Source organism: Chiloscyllium punctatum, chromosome 15 (genome assembly GCF_047496795.1).
Source record: "Chiloscyllium punctatum isolate Juve2018m chromosome 15, sChiPun1.3, whole genome shotgun sequence".
NCBI lineage: Eukaryota > Metazoa > Chordata > Chondrichthyes > Orectolobiformes > Hemiscylliidae > Chiloscyllium > Chiloscyllium punctatum.
The window spans coordinates 31,650,510-31,669,709 of NC_092753.1; positions in this window are offsets into that span (position 1 = coordinate 31,650,510).

The window sequence follows — 19,200 nt, forward strand, 5'->3', positions numbered from 1 at the left end:
GTATTAGCAGTGAATGCACAATTTTGCTTCTGTTTGCATTAAGAATTACCATGAACTGTCAAAATTTTAACATTTGCAGTGGGCAAGCATTGACAAATATTGAAATGTGTGCGCGCACATTATTGATATGACGACATTAATAATACAATTTATGCCAAAGCATTGACATGAGTCAGGTTCCCTCCCCAGTTGTTTGATTGTTGTCCATGACAAGTTGCAGATTGTCATGGGAAACAGTGTTCTCTGTGCAGTGAAAATCTAGAATAAGCAAATGTTGCCTGTCCATTAATAAAATCTAACCTTTTGCAGTAAATTGAACACTGGACATTATGCACAGTTCCACTGCAGCACATCTATTTCAATGCAATATTTACAACCACTCAAGGCATCTGTTGCCACAGATGTAATTGACAGATTAATATGCTGTTAGACTTAATGAAGCAATAAGATCGACAAATAATCAGATGACAAAATATAATCAGAATTCTGCAGACAACGTTATCGAAATCAAACACAGTTTGAAAAATGTCTTTGCTGTTCTACCTGTGGACTAAAAGTATTAGGCTCCAAGAAAGGAGTTGAGAACCTTGTTCCTCAGCAAAGATTGAAGAAAATACCCAGCAAAGACATGAAATCACAATCTTACAGATTTGTATATCCAGCAGGGCATAAACAACTAGCACATTAAAATATGCAGTTGATTTATGGTTATTATTCAAGAGGCGATGCTGGAGTCTTAACTCTAGTTCAGGAAATCATCCTTCGCAATAGGTCTTCACAGATGAAGCATCGAAAAGCCTGATAGCTCAGCTTCAAAAGAAAACCTTATGTAGATACACCTTTCACAACTCAGGACTTCCTAACAGCACCCTTGAAGTACTCTGAATAGAGTCAATGTTGTAATGTGTGAAATGGCATTCAGGTTTCAATAGGCTCCCCAAAATTATAACGAGACGATAACTAAATAAATTAACAGAGTTGCCAGGACTAAATATTGGCTGGAACTTCAGAAGAACTAGCTTGTTTTTCTTTTAATAGCACCATGGAAACGTCATATCTACCTTAACATATTGTAGTATTTTAATATTTCATCTCAAAAAAAACAGCATCCCTGATTCTGGTTGTGGCTTTCCCCAGGTACTGCAGTATAACATCAGCCTGGTATTGGAATTAAAAATATAATCTTGTAACCTAGTCGAAAATGCAAGCTTTAAAGATTTATCTTTTGCCATTTACAGTTGGGCCAATGCTCATGAAAAGGTCATGATGCCAAAATTGTAATGATTGAGTGAAAGGAGCGAGATTATGCCCCCTGGCTGTAGATAACAAGCTGCAGCTCACTGACTGTCCACCCTCAACCAGTTTCCTCTGATCACTTCCCAAGGGCCTCCCAGACATGTTTGTGGACTTTGTGAGACAAAATTGCTAAGATCAAGACAGGTAAACTGCAACACCTTACCTGAATGATGATAAGGTGCAAAAACATTCTAGGGCATATTTGTGGCCTGCCAGAGGGGTGATGCACAGTTAGAGATACAGACAGAGACAGACCCCCAAGTGTCCACTTTTTTAAAAAACAGAATGAAGTAAAGTCCATCATCCTGAACTTTCTTTCCATCGCTCTGCACATTACCTTTACCTCACACAGATGAGAACACATTCAGCAGCAAAAAAAATTCCTCACGAGTGCTTTTTTTTTCAAAAAGGGATCTTCAACTTTGTAAAAAAAAAGTTAATTTTCAGCTGATTTCTTCCAGTTGCTGGTATGATTCAGCATCTGAGTTTTGCTTTTGAGATCGCGATCAAGTTGCTAAAGCCCTAAAGGGTGTTGTGAAAATAGCCGACCTTTCCTTTGGAATCAAACATGACTGGGAGAATGACCAAAACCTCAAGAATGCAGGACACGCTGCTGTATGAGGACGGATGTGGAGACTTGGTGCCACAAAAGTGGTGAAAGGTTGCTGGACCAGACTATAAGTAGTCAGAAGAATAGCCTTGCAAAATTCTGGGCCTTGAAGGACTGTCTGTAAACCACAGCACTGTGACATGTACAGTGGTCATATGGGCTAGTTAACAGGCATATCAAAAGTTACCCAGTAGCTGTGTTGGGAGAACATGAGTTTACAAGATGATAGCAGTTTTGTACCTCCTGCAGGCCATGCCATTTCACTAAAGTTGTCTTCTTAGCTACCACAGTTTGGACTACAGTGACATCCTCTTTAACGCTAATACCTGCAGCCACGTGATGGCAGTTGGAGGCTGCATGGTATTGGGCTGAATTTATTTAACTCAGTCCAAGTTTCCGCAATAGCCCTCGATTTGGCAAAAGCCGCTTGAACTGCCATCGACATTCACAAACGGCCAATAGATGATGTGTCACAGTTGGGTCCAAAGAGAAGTTGGCCACCAGCTCTGTCATGGATGGGATGGGCTCCAGTCTCTCTGGTATCAGACCCCTATGTGATCCACGATATTAAAAGCAGTTTTGATGCCAGATGTCCCAACGCACCAAGCATTTTATTGTGCTTGCCCATCAGCCTCATTTAGCACCCTCTATGATGTTGGCTTTGGAGACTGCTGCCGAAATCCTGGGATGTCATCTTCTGGTGAAACAATATCTGTCCTAGGTACCTGATGTGTCTGCAGGCCACCCCTGGCTGTGTACAGGTAAAAGAGTCAGATCCACAGCAGGCTGAGACTTGTACATACTTTATACCATCAGTAACTTGTCAGCCAGAAGAGATTGTAGGATGAGGGGGAGCTGGGATATAAGAAGATTAGGTTTGAGGATACCGTTATTTTCCATTAATTCTGTCCAGTTGCTGGGCACAGGAGCTGCAGTCATGACGGTCCCCTCCAGTTATCTTCTGCTTCTTCCAGTTGTTCTCCATCTTCTCTTGCAGGAAAGAGGGTAGCGTGTCAGTGAGTGATACTATCTGTTTGATCGATGTTGAATAACTGGCAGTGTGTGCAAGCTGTAGGATATGGTTGTGAACCTTACAGCAGCGGCATTGTATGACAGTGAAATTGACAGGGCAGGCCTGACTATACAGGCATACTGGGCACTCAGCTTGGACTCCAGGCTTTAAGTGGTACCAAGTTGGGTTGAATATTTTTTCTCCAGTTTAAAAAAAGCTCACTCTAATAAACAAAAAAATTGCACTTGCAAAATAGTACATAATTCCCATATCGAAAGTTGAGTCAGATTATGTATCTTCCACTGTTTTCACATTTTCCCGTTTAGTTGAAACAGCTCCTTCAAGTTTTCAGAAAATTAACACCATAGCACCTAAAAAGAAACCGTGTAGAGCTCAGCCTTGTAAAAGCAAAGCTGAACAGATAAAAGAACAAGCAAAACAAAAACGTTCCTTCCTCAAGTATGTTCAAATTGATAAGCGCCAAATTAGAAGCAGTCTACAACATCAAGGTGAAGGCAGCTCACTTCAAGACGAAGTCAACTTACATCAAAATGAAGGCACCTTACTCCCAGATGGAGATACTCACAGCACCAAATGAAGACAGAAGTTAAGAAAATGTGTTAATCTGCAGACAAGTGCCAAGGTTGAAAAAAAAGGGAGACGAAGGCATGGATTTGTAAGAAGAATTTGTAAGAAGTTAGAGCTTAGAGAGGAAGTTACAGTTACATGGCCTCAAATGTGATGTCATGGACCATGGACCGGAATGAATTTCACTTCCAGAAAGATGGAAATAAATGAAAGTTCTCTGTGCACCACTACAAGAGGAAACTAATCAGGAAGAAATACATTGAGGCTGCTTCCAATAGTCAGTGTCAAAAGACTCGATTTTGCTTCTGCTGCAAGTTGTTTAGCATTCATGCAATTATTGTCTCATTTACTTCAAAAGATTGGAAAATGATGCCTTCAGTTCTATCTCCTCGTGAAAAATGTCATGAGCATTTGGAAAACAAACAAAATTGGAAAGAACTTCAACTACAATTGAAAAATCCTCAAAATGCCTAACTCAGGGCATTGAGAGTTAACCTGTAGAGTGTGGATTGCATTAGTTCAAGCAGACAGCTCACTACCAGTTTCTCAATGGCAATTGGTGGCAAGCAACAAATATTGGCCCAGCCAGTGATGCGCATGTCCCATTAGTGAATAAAAATTTGAAGCATACAAGACTCTGAGGAGACTTGAATGGGTCGATATTTGAAGTAAGTTTCCTCATGTGGTAGAAACTAGAATGAGGGGTCATTGGCTAGAAGTGCGGGTTGTCCATCTCGAATTAGCCTTAATTGTCACATATACTTTCATTAATGAAAGTTTATACATCACCACTTACAGCACCACTTAATTACCAAGGTACCAAGGTACAGTATCTTGAGTTGCAAAATCTTAGAAAATATAGAAATAAAATGTCCAATGTTGCAGAAATAAAAGTTCAGAACATTGGTCTTCCAAACCATACCCATGCTGGCACCTCGCCTCCAGTCCACACTGGGCCCTGGTTCCAGACCACAGTAGGCTTCATCTTGAGGATCATGAGCCTGGGAGATTGCTTCAGACTGCCACATCAGGCTGAGGATGCCACACTGGGAAGCCACGCTGAGGGGCTGCTACAATAGGCTGAGCAGTCACTATGCTAGGCCAACGGTTTGCCATGTTACAACGGTAAGCTATGGGAAGCGAATGCGCTAGGCAAGGAGGTTGTCACACATGACCTGGTGGTTGCCATGCTAGGCTGGCAGGTTGAAGAAGAAAACAAAACATCAAGAGGAGAAAAAAGAATAGAAAACGGATGGAGCAGACAAGCCCTGGCTGGAGTGTCCTACTCCACCACCATTTTGGCTCTCACTTTAATAGAGAGATTCAAAAACATTATCTTCTCTTCTGATGTTTGAGAGTATTTGCAATTCCCTTCTTCAAAGGCAATGGATGCAGAACCTTCATTTTTTCTAAAAGGTCTATATATAAACCTTCTTGTTTACCTAGGTTGATCAGGGCTATGAATATAGAGTTGAGGTTAAAATCAGATCAGTCAAGATTTTATTGGATAGGGTAGCAGAATTGAAGGGCTGAGTGGCCTACTTTTGTTCCTTGTTTAAATGAATACATTTGAAGAAAGCAACAGTTTGGGAAGGCAAAAGATTAATCAGTTCAAGATCCAAAACAAAACTTTAAGGCAAACATCGAATTCAGTCCTAGATACTGCGACCTTGTCAGTCAAAGAATGACTTCAGCAGATACAGCAGCATGGTTCAATATTTGGTTTCCTCAACAATGCGCACAGTTTGCAAGATAAGACTTTAAAACAGATATTAAATTTTTGCTTGAAGCTGGAATTGGCAGCACATCTGGGAAATTCAAAAGATATTGATACAGTATATTTGTGCAGTGAACTGAAGGCTATTTCACAATGATTTCCAAGACATCTTACACCTCGAGATGTATCGAAGTTTATTTCTAAACACAAACTCGCAGACAACATTCCCAATATCTTAATTGCTCTTTCAATTCTCTTGACAGTTTCAGTTTCTGTTGCTCTGTGAGAACATAGCTTTTCAAAGTTAAAATTGAGATAGACATACTGCTTGAAAAAATGAAGGTACCAGACACTTGTTGGACTGGCTCCCATCTTGATAGACCTCAAAATATTTTCAAAGTGTATCTTGAAATATTTATTTCCCAATTTGTGAAAGCAAAGTATGAGAAATAAAGTTCTACATTTTGTGTTATAATTGTGCTAGGTATATTTATTTTATATTATGAAATTATTTTCTTGGTATTTGAAATGAACAAAGATAAAATTTAATTCTAGGTTTTTCATATTTCTCTTTTCAAACATGGGATGCGGGTGTGTGCAAAGATCAATTTGTCTGGGGCTCCAGAACCTTGTCAGTAGACATATGAAAGTCAAGATAAAATCCTGATTGACCAGGATATTTGCTACATTGATAACTTGTCACAGTGGCTGAGGCAGTCATGCAGTTGTCAGCATATGGTTTTTTAACACTCATGAGAGGTCATAGAGTCGTATAGACCCTTCAGTCCAATTTATCCAAGCTAACCAGACATCCCATTCTGACCTGGTCCCATTTGCCAGCATTCGGCTATATCCCTCTAAACCCTTCCTAGTCATACACCCATCCAAGTCATTTAACTAGTAATGTCAAAATGATGATAATTTTCAGAGAAAACCTCAAAATCTGGGACAGCAACTTGTAATGAGCAGATGTATTTTGGAATATTTTACATATAAATTCCTCCCACCTCCATAGGCAAGTTAACCAACTGTTTGTTCAGTGGATTAGGTCTTGGTATTTTTCTACATTCACTTACATTTGCTCATACGTTTTTCTCCCCTCAGGCTATTCATGTCTTCTGCAATACAGTTCCATGGACAAGTTGATACTTGTGTAAGTGGCTATGTTTGAGCCGAGACTGTGAATTTGAGTGAGGCAGTCAGGTGTGGGGCAAACAGTATTGATCTCATCTTCACCTATTATTGCTAGTTGAACTTCCCAGCTGGGAACATAATTAGTGATCTTATCTGTCTGATTTTTTCCTCCACAATCTAAGGGCAAGGAGATCACTTGTAACAGACTAACTACCACCTCAGTGAAAGCACTAAATACGAGAAATCAAATTCAAGACTTGTTTGGGCCAACTATTGACCTACATGCTTCATTTACTAAACAAACCAGCAGGAGTCTCTGCCTATTTTGAAAATTAGAATAGCAAATTTCAAATTTGCATTAGCCCTACTCACAAGCCTCAAAATCCCACTACTTCTTTCATAGTACAAATATCTTTATTATTTCAGGGAGATTTCTAGTAATTCAAAGTTTGGGAGGAGATTTGTAGCTTGGGTGCTCGTTGTTGTGGTTCTGTTCACCGAGCTGGGAATTTGTGTTGCAGAGTTTTCATCCCCTGTCTCGGTGACATCCTCAGTGCTTGGGAGCCTCCTGTGAAGTGCTTAACAGGAGGCTCCCAAGCACTGAGGATGTCAGCTAAACAGGGGATGAAACGTCTGCAACACAAATTCCCAGTTCGGCGAACAGAACCACAACAACAGATTTCTAGTAACGTCCTCAAGAAGGAAAGACACAAGTTATTTTTCTATCTTCTCTATTATTTCCCATTATAAATTCTTCCGTCTCTAACATCAGTAATTGGGTGGCACGGTGGCTCAGTGGTTAGCACTGCTACCTCACAGTACCAGGGCCCAAGGTTCAATTCCAGCCTTGGGCAACTGTCTGTATGGAGTTTGCTCGTTGTCTGTGTGGGCCCCCTCTGGGCGTTCTGGTTTCCTCCCACAGTCACAAAGGTGAATTGGCCGTGCTAAATTGCCCATAGTGTTAGTGGGAGGGAAATGGGTCTGGGTAGGTTACTCTTCGGAGGGTCAGGTTAGGCTGAAGGGCCTGTTTCAACACTGTAGGGAATCTAATCAAATAAATCCAAATTTCTCTCTGCTAATTTTGACATAACTGAATTATTTTACAGTTTTTTTTTTACACATTCAGGGTATGAGAGTAATTAAATGGGCCAGCATTTAATATTCATTCCTAACAGTTCTTGTGGAGGTGATGAGCTGCCTTCTTGAATTGCTGCAGTTTTTTTAGTGTAAGCACACCCACAATGCTGTTAAAGAGGGAGTTCTGGGATTTTAACCTAGCAGCACTGAAGGAAAGGTGATTTATTTTCAAATCTGGATGATAAGTGGTTTGTAGAAAATAATCTTGTGTTTCTACCAATAGTAGTGTTCCCACTTAAGAAGTCCTTGTCTTTCTAGATTGTAAATGATGTAGGTTTAGAGGGTATTGTGTCAAGAAGCCTTTCTCAATTTCTTCAATGCAGCTTATCATGGCACACACTGCTGTTACGGAGCATCGATGGTGGGAGGAGTAAATGTTTGTGGATCTGGTACCAATCAGCAAATTGTTTTCTTTTTAATGGCATAAAGCTTTTGAGTATTGTTAAAGCTGTGCTCAGAGTTGATAAGATGTGGAGTTGGAAAAAGCACAGCAGGTCAAGCAGCATCAGAGGAGCAGGAGAGTCGGTGTTTCAGGTCAGATTCAGAACCTTTCATCAGGATTAGAGTTGTACTCAATCAGGCAAGTGAGGATTATTTCATTGAAATCCTGACTCGTGCTTTGCAGATAATGGACATGCTGTGGGCATTTGGGTGGTGATTTGGTTGCTGCAAGATTCTTAGTTTTTGACTTGTTCTTGTAGACACTATTAATATGGCTAGTCCAATCCAATCAATGGTATCAACCCAGGAGGTTGATAAAGGATTCAGTGACAGTAGTATCATTGAATGTCATTTGCTGACAATTAGATTCTGTCTTATTGGAGATGGTCATTGCCTGGCACTTGCATGAAGTAAATGCTACTTGCTACTTGTTAGCACAAGCCTGGATATTGCGAGGTCTTAACTACATTTGGCCATGGACTGCAGTAGTATCTGAGGAGTAATGAATATTACTGAACATTGTGTAACCATCAGCAAACATCTTCACTTCTGATCATTTTAGGTTTCTTGCTAGTTTAATCTTCTAAACAGTTCTTTATCAGTTCCTTTGTTGAATTATAAAATGCTACCGACCCTTGGGCATGCTACCTTTTTGGCTTGATGTGGAGGTGCCGGTGTTGGACTGGGGTGGACAAAGTTAAAAATCACACAACACCAGGTTATAGTCCAACAGGCTTATCTGGAAGCACTAGCTTTCGGAGTGACACTCCTTCATATAAGACACAGACTTTATAGCAATAGGATTGCAGTGTCATGGAATGTAATATTAAACAAATTTAGTTGCAGTCTTTCATCATTTAGAATGACCATGTTAGTTTTGGTTCCTTCATATAGTAAATCCCAGAACATTTTAAAGTTACATTCTCAAGATAACTTGCAATAATAGGTCTCATCTCAGGTCAGACAATTCATTGAAGGTGTGAAATTAAAGTCTGTCTGTGACCAAATGTTAGGTCAGACTGATTCTATTTCTAAAGTGGGATTTACAGAATTTCACATGAATTTATGCAGTTTTTGAGCAAAGTAAAATGTAATTTTGCAACTGCAAATTCATCCACAAAGTTACATATGTGTGTGTACACTGGAGACAAAGTGAGTATGTGCATGCGTGTGTGTGTTGGGGGCGGTGTGGGGGAATCAGAGGGAGAGGGGGAGTGCCTGTGAGAGACTGTGTGTCTGTGTGTGAATGTAATGGGGTATATGTCTGTGAGAGGGTGCATGAGTGGGTGAGAGTGTGGAGGGTGTGTTTGTGAGCATATGAGAGAGATCTTGTGTATGCAAGAGGATCTGCATGAGTGTGAGTGTGAGTATAAGTGTGAGACTGACAATGAGAGTGTGAGATTAAGAGTGAGAGTGTGAGTGTGAGAGTGAGAATGAGAGTGTGAGAGTGAGAGTGTGAGTGTGAGTGTGAATGTGAGAATGTGTGTGCGCGCATACGTGTGCGAGAGAGTGTGTATAGTGCAATGGAGTCACCTGTTGTGTGACATGAACCCAAGGTCCTGATTGAGGTCATCCCCATGGGTACTGAACTTGGCTATCAGCCTCTGCTCGGCCACTTTGTGTAGTTGCCTGTCCCGAAGTCTACCTTGGAGGATGGTCACCCGAAAGTCTGAGGCCAAATGTTCTGGACCCCTGAAGTGTTCTCCGACTGGGAGGGAACACTCTTGTCTGGTAATTGTTGTGCAGTGTCCATTCATCCATTGTCATATCCTCTGCTCAGTTTCCCCAATGTACCATGCCTCAGGGCATCCTGGATTGCAGCGTATGTGATAGACCATGGTGGCTGAGTCACATGAGTATCTGCCACGTACATGGTGGGAGGTGTCCCCACATGTAATGGTGGTATCCATGTCCATGCTCTGACACGTCTTGCAGCATCTACCGTGACAGGGTTGTATAGTGTTGTCCTGAAAGCCGGGCAGTTTGCTACGAACAATGATCTGTTTGAGGTTTGGTTGTTGTTTAAAGGTGAGCAGAGGGGAAGGTCTTGGCAAGGTGCTCATCTTCATCGATAATGTGTTGCAGGCTGCAAAGAACATGGCATAGTTTCTCGGTAACCCGATAAGTACTGGACAACAAAGGGTACCCTGTCGGTTTTTGCCCAGGTCTGTCTCCTAAGGAGGTCATTATGGTTTCTTGCTGTGGCACATCGGAACTTGTGGTCGATGAGTTGAGCATTGCATCCCATTCCTCTGAGGGCACCCTTGAATACTTCCGGGTGCCTGTCATGTTCCTCCTCATCTGAACAGATCCTGTGTATGCGTAAGGCTTGTCCTTATAGGATGCCTGTTTTAATATGTTTCGGGTGAAAGCTGGAGAAGTGTAGCATCATGAGGTTATCCGTGGGTTTGTGATACAGTGAGGTGCTGAGGTTCCCATCTTTGATGGAGAACTTTTTGGCAAATTTGTAAGCCTCCTTCTTTTGGTTAATGAAGTCTTTACCTCCTTTTGTTAGCAACTGTTGATTCAATTTATAGTTTTGCAGCTAAAAGAAATTTATGTTCATTGTCAATGTTTGATTTCTTTAACAGTCATTATTGCATGTCCAATGTTAAAACTTTTAATGTATTTTCCCAATCCAACAACTAACTTGGCTCTCATACCTTCAGAGTTTTCTTTGATAGTATTTAGAACTTATAACAGTACAACATAGTAATATTGTGTGCCATTTGGTCTCCTGGAGGAAGTGCCAAAAATCTTTACCAGACTGATTCCTGAGATGTCAGAACTGACAAATGAAGAGAGACTGGATCAATTAGGACTATGTTCATTGGAGGTTAGAAGGAGGAGGGGGAAGCTCATAGGAATCTGTGAAACTCTAATAGGACTGGACAGGGTAAATACAGCGTGTTCCCAATGACCAGGGAGTCCAGAACCAGGGGTCATAATCTAAGGATATGGGGGAAGCTATTTAGATTGAGATAGGGAGAAACCTCTTCACTTGGACAGTGGTGAGTCGATAGGATTCTCTGCCTCAGAAAGTGGCTAAGGCCGAAACATTGAACCATTTTGTGAAGGCATTAAATATAGCTCTTCGGGTTAAAATGATGAAAGGGTTTGGGGAAAAACAGCAGAAATGTACTGAGTGGGATGATCAACTAATATCACATTGAATGGTGGAGCATGCCTGAAGGACTGAATTGCTCCTGTTTTCTGTGTTTCTACGCTTGTTTTATAGTCATCAAAAACAAACACAAACAGATCTCAAAAAAAGGCTGAGTGATCCTGAAAGGCAAACAAAATGCAGGCCTCATGACCAACCATAATTTTACCATCGATTACTGCTTACCGCACCCAGTTCTGGTCTACTGGGAGTAGGTGTCAGTGAGGTTCTGTTAGGTTTGTAGTGTTCAACCCAGCTGAGTGCTTTCATGGGCAAGGAGGTGCTCATTGCCTTCCTCCTCCTCAGAATACAACTGCTCTTCTCTCACTTACTCAGCTTCTAGCACATCACCTCACTGACTACTGCAGTTTTGTACCATTGATGATGCAACAGAGTCTGTCTGGAGTGTTTTGCAGGACTGGACTGGACCAATAACACAAAAACACTTTTGCAGATTGTCTGCTTCACACCGGAACTGGTAGAGTAAGAGCTTATATCTGTACTCCGCATCAGCTTGGGGTTTGTACAATGGTGTCATTAACCATGATTATAATACAGTGGTGCCTTGCTTTATCAGGGCCATGGTGGAACAAACAATCTACTGAAAGTGTGTTTGCGCTGCTCAGTTAGATCTGGGACACTCTTGTCTCCCCTCTCCCAGTAGCTGGACAGGTACATGATAATGCACCAGGTTGTAAGAATTGTGGCAGCTGCCAGGGTGATGGGCACACACCTCCTAGAAGTGCAGATCTCAAGATTTGACATTGGTGTTCTTACAAGAGGTAAAATCAGAAACATTTTGTGAGCTAGATGCTCATCAGCTGGATAATGAAGAAGATTCAGACTTGCTATCAGGGTTTTTTGAACTAAATTTACAAACAAAACATAATCTTTTAAATGCTATGTCGTGTAGTCATACACTGAGTATTTTTGTAAAGGGATAAGCAGACTGAATTTCAACAATATTTTATACATCTTAGAGTTCCTTCTATCAATTATAGCATTTAAATTGCTGGACTGGACAGCCTTCTAATTCTAATGAGCACTGCTGATGGCACAGGGCGACAGTACATGAATGGAGTGGATCCCCTTCCTTTAGACCTACCCTGTGGTGCTGCAATTTGGTCCTCAATGCTACCTGTGGGCATTCAGTGGCACCCTCCATTTAATTTCTTCCTTAGGCATTTATGGTACCAAATGACTTATTATTTCTCTTTTAATTCTCTCTCCATTTTAAGAGCCAGATTTGCCAAGTCATTTCCATCAACCTGGCCCTAGAATTTACATCTGTATTTTGAAATCTGTCAGTCTTAGAGTCGTTGGTCTTTTGTGTCACCAAAGAACGTGACATTACTTCTCCCTCACAATGGTTCTAGGAAATGATTCTTGCCTCAGCAATCTTTCAATGCAGCGGCTATCTGATCCAACAGTGTCACCCATTCTGAGAACCCAGTGCTCATTAGAATTAGAAGGCTGTCCAGTCCAGCAATTTAAATGCTATAATTGATAGAAGGAACTCTAAGATGCATAAAATATTGTTGAAATTCAGTCTGCTTATCCCTTTACAAAAATACTCAGTGTATGACTACACGACATAGCATTTAAAAGATTATGTTTTGTTTGTAAATTTAGTTCAAAAAACCCTGATAGCAAGTCTGAATCTTCTTCATTATCCAGCTGATGAGCATCTAGCTCACAAAATGTTTCTGATTTTACCTCTTGTAAGAACACCAATGTCAAATCTTGATTTCACTTTAGATGGTCCCTCATGTCCACATAGAGACTTTATTCCTTCACAGTTCATATGGTTCAAACTCTGAGGGCATGGTGGGTAATCATAAACTGACAATTCACATTGGCTTTCAACAATTTTACTCAACCACAACTCATGCAACTTTATGTTTGATGAATCTTTCAATCTTCATCTCCAGGTAACATCCACTGCTATTATGTTTTAACTCCAGAAAGTCTATTAAAGGATAGGAACAAAACGCAACTGCATAAATTGTTATATCTAATTGTAGAGTTGTATACTACATGAGTACACCTCCTAACAGAACAATCACAGTTTAAGCCTGTCTCTATTTCTATGGAACTCAAATTAATGCTTTGTTAATATCCAGCACCTGCATACAATTAGTCACAATTAACACAATTAATTGAGCCCAATCTTTTTCCCAACAAAATGTAGCTATCCTTTGAGATCTGAATTATTAATGTGGGGGCTTACTTGTTGGCAGAAGTCATGGCACTTACCAAACAGAACAGCCAGCTGTCAAAATCAGGCTTTTGTTCTGGGATAGTAACAGATATTTCACTAAAGGAAACATATTTTTCCTACAACTCATTCATATGAGATAATATATTCCCTTATTTTCTGTTTGATCCCATTATATTTTCAATACTTTCCATTTTATTTCCAAACCTTCTTCAATTTACAGTTTTAAACACTTTTCTGCTAATACTTGCACCAACTATTCAGCTGAACAAACTAGATTCAAAAAGCTGAGGTAGAAGTTGGTAATTGTTGTGTCTCGCTTTTTAGCTATAAAATCAGCACAAAGCTGTTTCCTTCAAATTAGGATGGTCTGGGCCTAGTTTGCAGAGGCTAAATTCGTGAGTGGATTGTTTGCTATCCAAACATGCCTGAGCTCCCTTAAACATGGAGTTTTGTGTCTGCTAAAAGGACCCTTTTCCAAATTTGTTGAGTCTGAAAGAGGCAGCCATTGCACCTGCCCAGTCAGTATTCATAAGTGGCTCCAGCAGTATATTTTGTAAAAATAACTTTTCCTTGGGGGCAGGTAGAGAGCAGATAAAGTAACATTGATACCTTCATTAAGATGAGCTTCCAGCAGAACCGAGACCAGTGCTTGCACTGAGTGAATTGAAGAGACTTGACAATCAATTTCATTGATTCTTAGGATTCTAAGTTTGGTGTATGGTTTTCATGTCACGCTAAATCTAAAATACATCATTGGACTATTTTCTGGGTCATTATCTTCCAATATCATTGTGTTACTTGTATCAGTTCAAGTTGGGGTCAGTTAGCTCAGTTGGTTGGGCAGGTGGTTTGTGATGCAGAATGATACTAACAGTGTGGGTTCAATTCCTGTACTGGCTGAGGTTACCATGAACGACTTTCCTTTTCAACCTGTCCGCCAGCCTGAGGCAAGGTGACCTTCAGGTTAAACCATCCAGCCATTGTCTCTTTTGTTTCTTCTCCAGCGTTTCAAACAAGGGCTCCTGGCTCTGCTACATTTATGTTGTTACCTCTTCTCTCTCCAAAAATGCTGAAATTAATGGCAATATGATCTCTGGCACTTAAGCGTCAAATGTCCCACTATCTCAGAATCACAACTAAATTCTTGATTACAAGCAGGCTTCTAATTGGTAGTTCTTTTTGGAGTTGCAACAAGTTCTGTACTCTTCTGACCAATTTTTTTTTAAAGGGTTTCCTTCCCATATTAACGTATAAATGATTAAAATCATCTATATCTATGCACTTTCAATTGCAATGAGGTACTCAAGCACCCACTGATGATACTTGGCTGCAAAACAAGACAAGTGAGCTGACAAACAAATTTCATTCTAAAATTGTATGAAGAAAATTATTCAATTATTTGTGACATTAAACTCCCACCATTTTCCTGCAACATTATCTCAGAAACCAGAATTATTCATCCTTCATTTTATATGACTACAATTGTATATTTCCTTGTTGTGTTAACATAATAAATAAATTACATTCCCAACATATCATTTCCAAGCTGTAATATGTGAAATCTATGGTTGGTTACTGCAATGCTCTTCTTCATTAGGACATTTAACTGCTAAATTATTGTTTCAAAGCTGTTTTGACACACATTCATTCTATGTAACTGATTCAGCCAATTCCCTTTGGAGCATGCAAGAATGAAGTACTAGTGCTAAGAATATCAAAGTTATGCATGTTGTACTGTGAGTAAAAACAGTAAACTACTCTATATTACTTCACTTCTTGTCAACTCTTCAGATCATTCTTCATTTGACATTTAAAATTGCCACAGCTAAGTGCAGGTGGGATGGAGATTGATGCTATGGGAAACTGTAGGAGTGTAGAAAGGTTGCAGCAAGGGCAGAGCTTGGCAATGAGTGGCTGTTATGCCTCACAAGGCCTGTTCTCTTGGTCAAGCCTGGTGTACAATGAAGCTCTTAAGTGGATATTAACTGCCCACTTAAGGATGCAAATTCATTTCAGCTTGGGACAGCTCTCCAAAAGAGGCAAGAAAGTTGGAGTTGCCACCGGCACCCTATCAAATACAACCAGGGTGGACATGAAATTCTGCCCATAATATGTCAAAACAAAACATGACTAATTTCACACCTGGCTGATTTTATTTCACATGTAAGTTATTATATTTAAGTACAGACAGAGAAAGCAAAGCTAAATCAGCACAAAGTGAAAACTGCCAGACGTTCAAGATCAGTGCAAAGCTTAAAACTGACAGAGATTTGCCTGTGGTGGAATGTTAAATGGATGTGTTTCAAAGGAATTTCATGAAGTGATAACTGAGGAATTTCAGCAAGAAGACGCAATCAGATAAAAATAATGGGACCAACGTCAGTGTGAACTGAAGAACACAAGGGACCCTGACACTGGGTCCTTGGCCTCATTTTCATGAGTAGTCAAATAGCTAAGTGTCAATAAAGTCTGCCTTATTCAGGTTTGGCAGTAGGACTCTGGTATTCAAGGAGAGGGGAGGGAGAAATGGAGGTCAGGAAGCATGGGAAGGGAGATAGTAAGGGACAGTGGGAACAGAGGTTGTGTGTGGAGAACAATATACAGTGGAATTGGAAGGTAACATTTGCACTTGTTCCAGAATTGGCAGAATACAAGAATAATTTGACCTGTCCCAATGCAGCAGGAAATTAATTTGCTGTCCACAATATTGAGAGCTTAGTTGACTCTGAAGTGCCCAAAAAATATGGATGACTACTTTTTTTGGGAAATGCATAAAGGCAACCCCAATGTTACCAAAAGTATAATTGCAAAAGATTAATAGACTCTGCTCTATAATGTACTGAAAGATATTCACTCAGTACATAGTTATAAATGCCATTCTTATCACAGTGCATAAATTTCCATCAATTTTATCTATGCTTATCCAGTCTTCCACACAGACTAAATGATGGCAGGTTAACACAAGCAATTTGAACAAGGCTCAAGAGTAATTTTGCAATAAGAATAGTGTTATTCCTTTCAGTTTATACAGATGATTGATTTTTTTCTGCAATGTCTGTTTGATCTAAGTGGCTTTCTTTATATTAACTTCACAATATAGATGAAATCTCAAAATTTTAAGAGCAGTGAAAAATAGGTTTTGCATTACGAGTTTTGAATATTCCGTCGTTTTGTTTTTCTTATTTTCAAATCTGGAAGTGAATGTGCAGTCCATAAAACTGTCGATGGATTTTTAACATCATTCTGAAACAGGTATAAATCAGACCCACACAAAGCTTTGTACAGATATGACATTTTCCTATTACAAAGTTATTAATAATTGAGGCCAAAAGAGAAATCAACAGAAAGAACATTGAGTGAAATCTCTGTTCTGCCTGAAGTGCAATATTTGATTCCATTCAGTTTGAGCAGTTTGAGAGTCATTCATTTCCAAGAAGCTCTAACTTTCCATATTTATATATCCCATTTTACATCATTGCCTTTGGTCAAAACATTTGAAAACTAAAATCATAGGTTTGGTCTCTAGCAAATTAACCAATGTTAACTAAATTGTTGAAAAGAGCAGCTTTCAGGATGAAAAATATTTTTTTTTCATTTGTCTGCCAAAATCTGATATTCATTTTAAAAAATTAACATAATAGTTTTGCTGGTGAGTATCTCCTAATGACCTGAAGTTGGAAATTTCAACTGGGTGAGTAGAAGTTTTTTTTTGAAAATGCAATAATGTAAACATAGGACTGGAGATACTATTTTAAATTTAATCAGCAACTTAATTAATTAATTAAATGTACAAAGGTGGCAGAAGAAGTGATGTGCGTTGGCTGGAGTATGTGAGGCTAATGAAGATACGTGCAATCCAAGGCAATCATATCTGCAGCAAGGGTCTATGGCTGAAGAAATGTCAGCTCAGAGTCATTGAGCTGGAGATGAACTACAGACACTGCACTACATCAGGGAGGGGTGAAGTTACTGAGAGTTCCTGAGTCACTTTGTTCCATGATTGTTCCCAACTCTTTAGAATAGGGTCTTATGATTTGGTCCATTGTTAAGGATGTAACTGTCAGCAAGGTAGGTATGGAGAAAGTAGAAGTAGAGGAACCTCATATATTGCAGCTGTCAAACAGGTTTGGGGTGTTGCATGTTGTAAGGATGAAAGCGGGGCTGCAAAGTGGATGGGTTGCTTGACCATGGCACTATAGTATGGGAAGCTATTTAAGTGGGGCAGGGTGATTAGGAGAAGCAGTTCACTCAAACACTGAAGTGTTATAGTGCAGAATGATGCCATTTGGCACATCATACACACATCTGCTCTTCATATGAACAGCATTATTGAGTACTAATGTCCTGCTCTTTCCCCATAGACTTGCACATTATTTTAATCCAAGTAATCATCCCTTTTGAAAGTCTTATATGAACATCTCTCAACCACATTTCAAAGCAGTGAATTCTACACAATTTGCTCCTTTTGCAAATCACTTTAGATCTATGCTCTCTCATCCTTGTTCCTTTTATAGTTTGGAATGGTTTCTCCCTCTTTGCTCTATCCAGCCCACTCATGATTGTGAAAACTCATGTCAGATATCCTCTTCGCCTTCTTCTTTTTAAAAGGAACAATCTAACTTCTTCATTCTATCCTCAAACTGAAGTTTCTCTTCCCTGGAACCATTCTTGTAAATCATTTATGCACATTTTCCAATACATTCACATCTTTCCTATGTTGTGACACCTATCTGTGGCACTGCACCAGCTGAGGTGTAACAAATATCCCATCTAAGGTGAATATGACCTCTTTACTCTTGTACACTATGCCCTCATTAGTAAAGCCGATGATACTGTATGCTTTAAAAGCTGCCCTCTCCACCTGTCCTGACCCATTCAAAGATCTATCCACATATACACCCAGGGCCCACTGCTAAGACATCCCCTGTAGACGTGTATGCCATGGTTATTACTTTCTTTCAAATGTTCTACCCACCAAAATGCATCACTGAACACTTCTCTGCAGTTTATCTCATCCAGCACTGACCTGCCTGCTCCACTAACTTGTGAGCATCTTTTTAAAGGCTGCCTTCCTCTGTCATCCTCATAGTTTACAATTTGCCCAAGTTTTAGGTCATCCCCAGACTTTGAAATTATCCCTAGACACCAAGAGCTAGATCATTAATATATTTTCAGAAAAGCAATGTTCCCAATACTGACCTTGCCCCAGCCTTAAAAAAAAATCCTTTGACCATTGCTCTGACAAGTAGACAATTTTGTATCCACAATGCTACTGTCCCTTGTATTCCATAACCTATAACTTTTCTCTCAAATCTGTTGTGACACTGTATCAAATACCTTCTAGAGGTCAGTGCTCACCACCTCAACAGCATCACCTTCTTTTAGTTTTTCTGCTACCTCCTCAAAAACACAGCAACTTCAGTTGAGCATAATTTCCTCTTCAGAAATCCATGCTGATTCTTCCCATCTATTCACTCTTTCCACAACATTACTCGTTTTATCCCAAATAATTGTTTCTAGAAGCTTCCTTGCTACAGAAATTAAACTGACTGGGTTGCAATTGCTGGGCTTAGCCATACAACCATTCTTGAACAAGACTATGATGTTTGTATCTGTCACATCTCTGGCACCTACCCTCCTGTCTCCAATCCCCCAACCAATGCCACAATAATGGAGCTGTTGACAATTGTGCAAATTAAATTTCTTATCAATTATTCCAAAACAGAGTTTTAAGTGATGTTAGGAACACTCCAATGGCAAGGAGCATTTAGAATAAACAGGACATCATCATCAATCCTCTCAAACCTGCCACACTTCCCATATCATGGCTGATATTACTATTGCCTGAGAGTCCATGCTGGCCAGGATCAGAAACATTGGT